Raw genomic sequence first — 9,608 nt, 5'->3', positions numbered from 1 at the left:
GGGGCTACAGGGGGAATGCTGTCTCAAAAAGACCAAAAAAAAAAAAAAAAATCATATATATATGGCTCTGTGGAAGGCATAAAAAGCCATTTCTGGAGATGGAGAGATGGCTCAGCAGTTAAGAACACTTGTTCTTCCAGGGGATCCAGATTTGAATCTCAGCACTCAACATGGTAGCTAACAACCTTCTGTAACTCCAGTTCCAGGGGATCTGACATCCTCTCTCTTCTGGCCTCTGAGAGTCATTGCATGCACCGAATGTAGTGAGGGTACTTACAGGAATGTAGAAAAAACACTCAAGACACGTAAAATAAAAGCAAGATTTTTTTTTAAAAAATCCATTTTCGCCAGGCGTGGTGGCACACGCCTGTAGTCCCAGCATTTGTAGTCCCATTTTCCTATACCCAGAGACTGGGTATTTTATGCTTAATGTCCCTGACAGTATGTAGAACCTTATTTTTCACAATTAAGGTTCAAAAAATGTTACCTAGTCATTCTTGCATATTTGTATAAATTATAGACAGATGCAACATTAGATTGTGCATATGTAATCTGTGTGCATAGTTTTATGGCCTGTAAGTGGGCAGCTTAAAGCAAAGGAGATAAGAATTACATATAAATTTTAACTTTATTATTGTATGTGTGTATATGTGCATATCAGTGTACATGTGGAGGTCAGAGGATAGCTTTGTAAAGTCAGTTCTCTGACTACCTTTATGTGGGTTCTAGATACTGAACTGAGGACTTTAGGCTTGCACGTCTATCTCATTGGCCCCAAATTGTTACTGTAAAATTGAAATGTCTACTTTCATAAGCAGAATATATGTGTTACTATTATAGTTCACAATGTGAAAAAAAACCAATGTGTATTTTGTAAAAACATTTCCCAAGATGCTTTGTGTAATTCTGTTACCTGGAAAAATACTGGTTTTGTAATGTCTGATAAAATAGTTCTAACCACAGACACATATGTGTGTGGTCAACTGGTTAGAAGTTGGCTTTCAGTTATTTTAATAAAAATATTAGATAGTTTTGATTAGTCTTAAGAATTTCTTTTTTTGCTCATGAACATGTTCCCCTGACTTGGCCTCATGCTTCCTGCTGATCCTGGGCTTACAATGTTTAGTTTAAAAATTCTTTAGCGAGGGGTAGGAGAGATGGCTCAGGTTAAAAGGAGTGGCTGCCCTTTTGGAGCTTGGTTCCCAGCACCCACATGGCAGCTAAGAACTGTTTGTAACTGCACTTCCAGGGGATCTGGTGCCCTCTTTGGACTTCTGTGGGTATTGCATGTATAGGTCTACTTACATCCATGTAGACAGAATGTACATATAATTGATTTTTTCTATTTTGGTGTTTTTGAGACAGGGTCTCCCTTGTAGTCCCAGCTAGCCTAGAACTCACAGAGATCCACCTGTCTCTGCTGGGATTAGAGGCATTGCCACCACTCCCACTCATACATATAAAAAAATTTTTTAATTAAAGATTTAATTAAAAATTTATTTTTTAGGAGGCTGGGGAGATGGCTCAGCAGTTAAGAGCACTGTTCTTGCAGAAGACCCGGGTTCAAATCCCAGCACCCACATGCAGCTAACAACTGTCCATAACTCCAGTTCCAGGGGATCTGACAGCCTCTTTTGTCTTCTGTGGGCATTGCACGACACAGGTACACTTACCTACATGCAGGCAATACACATATTCACATAAAATAAAAATAAAATATACGTATATGGGTTTTTGTTTGTTTGTTTTATGTTTTAATTAAAAATACCAGGTTGGAGAGATGGCTCAGCAGTTAAGAACACTGGCTGTTCTTACAGGAGACCTGGGTTCAATTTCCAGCACTCACATGGTGGCTTACAATCACCCAGAGCTCCAGTTCAGGGGAATCCAACACACTCTTCAGACCTCCTTGGGCATTGCACGACACGGGTACACTTACATAAAATATATATGCTGGGTGTGGTGGCCCACTCCTTTAGTCCCAGCACTTGGGAGGCAGAGGCAGGCGGATCTCTGTGAGTTTGAGGCCAGCCTGGTCTCCATAGGGAATCCAGGCCAGCTGGGGCTACAGGGAGACCCTGTCTCAAAAAAAAAAAAAATTATATATATGTGCGTGTGTGTGTGTGTGTGAAAATTTAAGTACCACTGAGGGGCTGGGGCTGTAGCCCAGTGGTAGAGATCTGACCTAGTATGCATCCTTGATTTAATCCACAGTACCATGAAAAGTTAAAAAGTACTTATGATTCATTTGTTTTTTTCTAGGCTGCTTCCATTTCAGGAGTTTGTGCATGTAGGTATTTTGCCTTTGTATTAATGTGTGGCCTGGTAGACTGTATGTCATAGTATCTATTTCAACATTACCATTCCATTTTCTATATACCTGCTGTTTATCCATAAGTCATAATGTGATGGTCCCCAAAACTAGTTTTCAGAAGTTTGAAGCCTCTTATGCCAACTCTGTGGCCTTGGGCAACTTTTTTCTGTTCTGTGCGCCCAAGGCTCAGGATGAAACCTCAGTAAGAAGTTCACAGGTGCATTTTGGGATGAGGAAGATCAAAATCTGTTTTCAGGGTGTAAGGGAAAAGCTTTTGGTGCTGCTCCGTTGTGCGCACCCCTCATCTGAATCAGTGGTTTTACTTTTCGGTCCATTTTTATGTCCCATTTCCTACCCCTGCCCTGTGCCACTTTAGGTGGTGCACGCATCTCTTTGGGGCTAATTCCTAGTCTCATGTATGGCTCGTGTTCATCATTAAAACAGGACTTTCCTGGACTAGGTTAGGTTCTCCAGTTACATGTTCCTGTACCATCTTTAATAACTTCAGGCACCAACTACTTAGACCAGGGTCCATATTTGAAGGGCTCACACAGTGCTCTACAAGACTGCCTTCCCCTCAGACACCAACCACAGGTTTGTGGTGGGTTGGTCTCACTGTTACTAAGGAGCCAGCTGGGAATCTTTTGCTCAGATGGAGATCAAATAGGCAAGGAATAGCTTTAGAGTTGATATTCTTGGGACCTTGAGTGCTGAAGACTTATGAGCTGGGCTAACAGACCCAAAGGCTTATAGCTCCTAGTCCCGAGATTTAAGCAACTTAGGATTCCAGTCCTTATAGACCAGAGACACAGCTCTTGGTGCTTAGAGGCTTACTGTTGCGGTGGGGGGGAAAAAAAAAAAAAAGATTAATTTAGGCCAACAACATCGTCTTAAGCACCCAATTGAAAAGCATAATCAAAATGACTAGCATTTTTAACATTTTATTATTCTTTTTATATGTATGAATGTATTGTCTGGATGTATGTAAGTGCACCCCTGTCTTGTAGGGGCTGCAAGAGAGTGTCAAATTCCCCTGGAACTGGAGTTACCTGTTAGCTGTCATGTAGGTTCTGGGGATTGAACTCTGATCCCCTATAAGAGCCAGTGCTTTGAACTCCACCCCAAGGCTTTTTTAAGAGTCTAAAGGATGTCAGGCGTGATGATGCATGCCCTTTATCCCAGCAGAGGCAGGCAAATCTCTGAGTTCAAGGCCAGTGTGGTCTACTTAGGCCAGCTGGGGCTATAGGGAGACCCTGTCTCAAAAGGATCAAAAACAAAATGAGTCCAAGAGATTATACCTCCCAGATATTGGACTTAAGTGTAAGCCACCAAAACAGTGCCCATTTTAAAGATCTAAAATCAAGGGCTGGAGAGATGACTCAGCAGTTAAAAACACCGGCTACTCTTGCAGAGGATCTGGGTTCCATTCCCAGCATTCCACATGGTGCCTAACTCCAGTTCCAGGGGCTCCAATGCCTTCTTTTGACCTCTGAGGGCATTGCACAACAGTGGTGCAATACATGCAGGCAATATACTCATACACATAAAACAAAATAAAAATATTTTAAGGGCTGAAAAGCCAGGCGCACACCTTTAATCCCAGCATTCGGGAGGCCAAAGCAGGCGGATCTCCATGAGTTCAAAGTTAGCTTTTGAGACTCTTGGTAGGCCCAGTGCATGAATCCACACTGAAGAACACTGGGGGATATATATATATATACACACATATATATATGTATATATGTATATATATGACTGGACAGATGGCTCAGCAGTTAAGATCACTGGCTGTTCTTTCAGAGGACCTGGGTTCCATTCCCAGCATCCACATGGTGCCTAACAACCATCCGTAACTCCAAGGAGAATTCAACACTCTAATCTGAACTGGGCAGGCCCTGCACAACACAGGTTCACTTACATACATGGAAGCAATACACTCATATACATAAATTCAAAAATAATAATAAAATGTTTTTATTTTTTACTTTTTGGTCTTTTTGAACTCACAAAGGTCCCCCTGCCTCTACTGCCCAGTGCTGGGACTACAGGCATGTGCCACCAGGCCCAGCTAAAATATTTTTTAAAAATAAGAATTTTTAAAAAGATCTAGAATTAGACTTAGACAAAATAAGAGAGGCCTTGACCTCCAGTAAATAATATGGATGACTTTAGCCAGTCCCTCCCAAGAGAGCTGTTGAAAAGGCCCAGAGCTTTACTGGCTCTGCTTTTCAACATAGGACATAAGATGTCATAGGCAGAGGCCCAAATTTGCAAACAACAGGTAGAATTGGATTTATCATCTCTGAAGGACATCTGAGCCTTTGGGCATGAGAGTACGCAGGCTATCTGCTCAATACCTCAACTCAAGACCAAGGAGGTGGTCCTGAAGTTCCTCTGTGCAGCCAGATTCTTCCAGATTTGGCTACCAGGCTATTCAAAACAAAACAAAACAAACAGAAACATCAAGTGGCTGGACAAGGCCACAGCAGGCCCCAGGAAGGACCCTCTAATCTGGGAACCAAAACAAGAGGAGACCTTCAAGGAGGTGAAGAGGCTCCTGACACGAGCCCAGTACTAGGCCTACCTGATGTGATCTGGGACTTCTTTGTGTGTGAGAACAATCACAGAGAACTGGGAGTCCTCACCCAGGTGGTTGGGCCCTGGCAATGCCCAGCTGCATACCTGTCCAAGTGGCTGGACTCAGTAATGCCGTATCTCTGGGCCCTGGAGGCTACCAAGGTCTTGGGGAAGCTGATAAACTTACCTTGGGACAAACCCTAAATGTAAAAGTTCTTCATGCATCACTACCCTGATAATCAAAGACACCGAGGGCTGACCAATGCCAGAATGACTCACTACCAAGGGTTACTTTGTAAAAACCCACAAATTTACCTCGAGATTGTAAGGGCACTCAACCTAGTCACTTTCTTGCCCACAGAGACAGGGCCCCCTGCCCATGACCATGAAATGATAGTCAAAGTTTTTATTCAAGTCAGCTGGACTTGTCTGAGGTTCCCCTTCAAAACCCAGAGCTGGAGCTATTTACTAATGAAAACGGCTATGACCACAAGGGACAGCAAAGCAAGGGTATGCAGCAGCCACCACTGACAAGGACATCACAGCAAGAGTGGTCAACACAGCATGAATTGTGGGCACTATTTCAGGTATGGAGGCAGGTGGAGGGCAGGTGGGTCAATATCTATCCTGACTTGAAGTATGCCTTTGCTGACTTGTGTGTTCATGGGACTAAACACAAGGCTCAGAGAGGACTTTAAGACAGCAGGAAAAAAAGAAAATCAAAGGAGAAATTCTCCAATTATTAAAAGCAGTCTGGAAGGCCTCACAAGTTGCAGTGATTCACTGAAAAGGGCATTAGAAAGGAAATGACCCTCTCAGCAGTGGAAACCAGCTGGCTGCTCTGGCAGCCAGGGAGGATGCCAACCTGAGAAGTGCAGCAACGAGCCCTGCATCAGTCCCAATGATTCTCTTAGCACCAGCTATGGCCATCTCCAAAGTACACTACAGAAGAGGACCAGCAGACTAAAGGTGAATAAGGGCCCGAAGACTGATGATAACTCCCAGACCATAGACTCTGTTCCTGCAAAAAGTAGTAACCCAGTTGGCAACACAGCATCATGAACTAACCCACCTGGGAAAGACAGCCATGGGAAGTCTGTCTGCTAAACCAGTATTACTCTGTACCAAAGTGCTGGGGTCTCTCCCTCTCTTCGTGGGTCGTTGGCCACCGGTCCATGAGGGCAGGGGGAGCAGAAGCGACGAACAGAGTCAGGACGGCCAGTGAGCACTGACGGAAGAAAGCCCTTCCGGGGAGGCAGGTTCCATGATGCAGTGAAACAGAAACAGCTGTAGATGCAGTGATTCAGTGAAAACAGCTCCAGGCTCAGTGAAACAGCTGCGTTTATTCAGTGGGAGAACTAGAGAAATTATAGGGTGGAGGCAGTAGCCAAAGCCTCAGCTGATAGGTGCTCATAGTATGCTTTATTTACATGTGGCAGTGGGCTCCTATCCGACTATCAGGCAATGTCTGATTATCATATGGAAAAAACCTGGGGGTAGTTTTTACTCTAGGTAACTATGCCAAAGGTCATGTTCCAAATAAGGTCAGGCATCCATGCTTGGTGGCACTTTCCAGGTAAGCCAGGAAGAGAGCAGGAGGCCTCCAGCTGAAAAGGGGAGTCCTTCCATATAGCGCCGAGCCCCTTAGGGCTATCCGGACATAGAGAACTACAACCCTAACAGCAGGGTTTCCCAACACCAAAGCCCCCCCCCCCCCATATGCCTAAATCAGGGCAAGATGTGTAATGTGCACAGAACAATGCTGACCATAACCCAACTTAGGTGTACAGGCCACTGGGACAGTGCCACTGAGGATTTGGAAATAGACTTCACTGAAGTCAGCTGTGCCGTGGGTACAAATACCAGCTAGTCCTGGTCTGCACATACTCTGGATGGACTGAGACATTTCCAGCCTTCCACCAAGTGGGTGGGAGGAACGGTAAAGGCTCTGTTAGGAGAAATCATTCCCAGGTATGGGCTATCACCCTTGATTAGATCAGAAAATGGGCCTTCCTTTGTGAGTGAGATTGTCCAAATTTTAGCTAAGACTCTGGGGATCAAATGAAACTTTCATATGGTTTATGAGCCACAGAGCTCAGGGAAAGTCGAAACACAGGTACCCTGGATTGACTTACTGTGTCTGGCTCTGTTTTGAGCCAAGTGTACCTCAAAACCTTCTGGCTACTCTCCTTTTGAGATCATGTATGGGAAACTACCCTAATAATAGGAAAGTTGAAGAGGGTACCCTCCAACAAATAGATCAAGAAATGTTCAGACATTTCCTGATTTTCAGAAAGACCCTGCAAAAGAGGATTAGACTTACTGACTGCAGGAAAGGAGGGATTATGCCTGTTCTTGCTGAAGAGTGCCATTCATGTTAATCAGTCTAGGATAGTACAGGGTATGATGAACAATGTTTAAGATAAAAGTCAAAGATGGAGAGAAGCCATGGCCACATTCTGGTCACTTGCGTCTTCACTCACCCTGTGGCTTATGCCACTTTTGGGCTTATCATCAATCATTACAGTGGCTCTTCTTTTTGGACCCTGCATCCTCTGAGGGTTCAGTAATGTCATCTCTTCTTGCCTGGATTCAATGAAACTACAAACGGGCCTGAGGTCCAGACCTACATCTCATGCTTCACACCATATGGATGTTGAAAATCGAAATGACCATTTAAGTTGATGCTCTATGTAATAAGCATCAGAAGGATGGAATGATGTTATATTCTCATAACCAAACTGTATCCTTATGTATAATGTCCTTGTAAGCTTAGGCCATTTGAAGTGTCCTCTTGTTTTACATACTAGGTAGATATCTTGAAAATGAAACCCTGTAAAATTTTAGTTTTATTTTTCTCTTTTCTTTTTTTTTTTTTTTTTTTTTTTTTTTTTTTTGGTCTTTATCAACAGCTGGCCTGTAACTCACTAAGGAGACCAGGCTGGCCTTGATCTTATAGAGATTCACCTGTTTCTACCCCGAATGCTGGGATTAAAGGTGTGTGCCAACATGCCCAGCTGCTACTCAGTGATGTTTTATTACTCTGTAATATCTTGAATTTCTATGATGATTTCCACTCACCAAGTCTAACTATGGTACAGATGTGAAATTAAGAAAATGGAAAGTTCTGGTCCAGTCAGCCCAAGAAAAGTATAGACTGAATGTTGACAAACACCTAAACTTCTGTTGGTGATAGTTTTTGTAAACTGCAATGACCATTTGACCAATTCCTAGCCTAATTAATGACAAAGATATAGATCAAAAGATGCATATATTCTGACCCATGCCTGAGATATCTACTTTGTCAGTTATGATGACTAGGTGAACTCAACAAGGGGTTTTTCCTAAGATAACATGGCCTATCATGAAAGGAGTCATAGGGCCCAGACGGCAACCATTAAATGGTGTATAAAGCTCTATATATTCTGACTTATACATTGCTCTGGGCTCAGTAAATCTTAAAGCTTTGGTTGCTAGTTCTGGGACCATATGCATGTGAAAAGAGAATAAGTGCGCCTCCTGATCCTCTCCTGGGTGAATGCTTGGTCTCTTAGCTCTTTGAAGAATTTTTCCATAACCCTGGTTGCCAGTGACTGTTGTGTAGTAATTTGCACTGACATTCCATTCTGTGGTGATATGAAAAGTCAGGATGTTAAAAGGGAGGTAAACATCCCATCCTGCAGGGAAGCTCTTTAAGAAATAACTTCAGGAAGTCCCTGAAATTGAACAGACTCCCTAGTCACTCCCCTCCCTCCCAAAACATATTTAAGTAGTAAGGAATGTGAAGAGACATTCTCACACCAGCCATCTTCCTAGAAGAGGCTCAGACCAACTGAGCTACCCAGAAGAGACATTCTTCAACTTGTTCAGCTGCCTGCAGGTTGTGCAGTGTGGTCTAGCTTTCCTGCTTTACAAGCTTCCACCATGTTGGAGTGGGCTTTTGGTTGATGCAGCTGTTTTTGAGTCACTTCTGCTCCTGTAAGTAACCCTAATAAAATCCAGTGGTTTACCAAGTCGGATTTTGGTGGTAGCCTCTCCTCTCTGGGGTAAGTAAAGTTTATTCAGATCTCCCCAGGAATAGTGTCACACATCAGGGGTCCAGCATTGGTCAGCTACTGAAATCCTCAGCTCTAAGGAACAGACAGTGGCCGCAGCCCCTGCTGGTGGTGAAGCCCCTGGGAGGGCCTCAGACCCTTGTTACCTGTGGTGGGCGATGTTACAACTCTGGGGCCTGGGTGCCAGGATCCTTGTCTATAAGGCATGGCAGCTCCCCAGACCTCGTCCAGGGATGGGGGCAGCAATTTCTCAGTTTCAGCTCTTCACAACTTTCTTCCTCTGGCTTCTGCTCTCTGCTGCCTCAAGTTCTCCCCCTTTGCCTCTGCAGTTTCTGTCCCCTCTTGCTGTTCCTGTCACTAAAGGGAATGGTGGTATGACGTGGTGTTCTGGAGTTTGAAACCATTGGGAAAAGACCACCAGACCCAATTCAAATTTTAATTGGTCACATTTATCAGGGCTATAGCCGTCCGTGGTCCCTAAGTTAGATTCAGGACTCATGGCCCCAAGGGGAGGGTGAAACTAGCTTATGAAGGCAAAAACTGCAAAAACCATAGGAATTTCATCACACATGAGTAATAACGCCAGGTGGTCCTGACTAGGGTCAGGATGGCCCAAGTTAGCAGGTAAGCAAACTACAGAAGCCAGAACAAGCTTGTGTTAG

The sequence above is a fragment of the Nannospalax galili genome, unplaced genomic scaffold (genome assembly GCF_000622305.1).
Source record: "Nannospalax galili isolate Female #2095 unplaced genomic scaffold, S.galili_v1.0 scaffold1463, whole genome shotgun sequence".
NCBI lineage: Eukaryota > Metazoa > Chordata > Mammalia > Rodentia > Spalacidae > Nannospalax > Nannospalax galili.
This window is presented reverse-complemented; position numbering follows the sequence as displayed.